Source organism: Condylura cristata, unplaced genomic scaffold (assembly GCF_000260355.1).
Source record: "Condylura cristata isolate star-nosed mole 26May11 unplaced genomic scaffold, ConCri1.0 scaffold00054, whole genome shotgun sequence".
Classification (NCBI taxonomy): domain Eukaryota; kingdom Metazoa; phylum Chordata; class Mammalia; order Eulipotyphla; family Talpidae; genus Condylura; species Condylura cristata.
In genome coordinates, this window is record NW_004567155.1 from 1,513,826 (window position 1) to 1,514,650 (window position 825).

Here is an 825-nt window from a genome sequence, read left to right on the forward strand (position 1 = left end):
CCTCTGCGGCGACACCAAGGGGCCACGGGGCTGGGCGGCAGGACGGACTGGCGCGGGCCTGGGGGTGCGCCCTAAACCCACACGGCCGCGCCGGCCCGGGGCGTAGGGTCAGTGGGGCAGAGGCCGGAGGCCAGGGCCAGGGAGGGCCCCAGGGTGCCGCCGACCCGCCTGTCGCCGTGGCCCCCGCAGCGTGTCTCCGGGGACGCCTGTTCTGTCCACTCTGTCTCTGGGGCGTCCTTCACCCCCGCGTCTGAACTGTACCCCAGCACTCGTGTGACAGATAAGTAAATCTTCAGAGAAATAAGTAGAATCAAGACAAAACCAAACCTTAAAATTTGTAAGGAAATCGGGCCCTCCCTGGTGGCGCAGCAGGTTACAGCACAGCACTGGCAAGCTACAGCCGCTTCCGCATGAGTTCGATCCCCGCCTGCCCCGGAGGTGACCACAGGGCGTGGCAGCCCTCTCCTGACCGCCCGCTGCTCCCCTCAGCAGTGGACTTCGTCGATCTGCCTGTTCTGCTCCCCACTCTGTCTCTGGTGAAGCCTCTCGCTGCCCCTGAGCCTCTGACCTGCACCCCAGTTCTGTATGCACAAATAAATAAATCTTAAAAAAAAAAAAATTTGTAAGGAAATTTAAGGTTAAAAGCAGACGGCGTCGGGGCTCCCGGGCGCAGGGCAGACGGGGCACTGTGAGCTGCTCCAGCACCCACCAGAGTCCACCCCGGCCAGGAGGGCGCAGTGGGCCCCCGCGCCCCGCGGCCCTCAGCAGTGTGTCTCAGGGCTCCGCGGCCCTGCTCCCCACTGTCTCTGGGGACCTCAGCCCCCC

The 825-nt window shown here is 64.2% G+C and overlaps 1 protein-coding gene across 1 annotated transcript in view; it reads right to left on the reverse strand.

Moving 5' to 3' along the window:
• EPS8L2 (EPS8-like 2) overlaps window positions 1-825 on the reverse strand; it is a 26,154-nt gene that overhangs the window by 9,153 nt on the left and 16,176 nt on the right. The window lies entirely within an intron of this gene.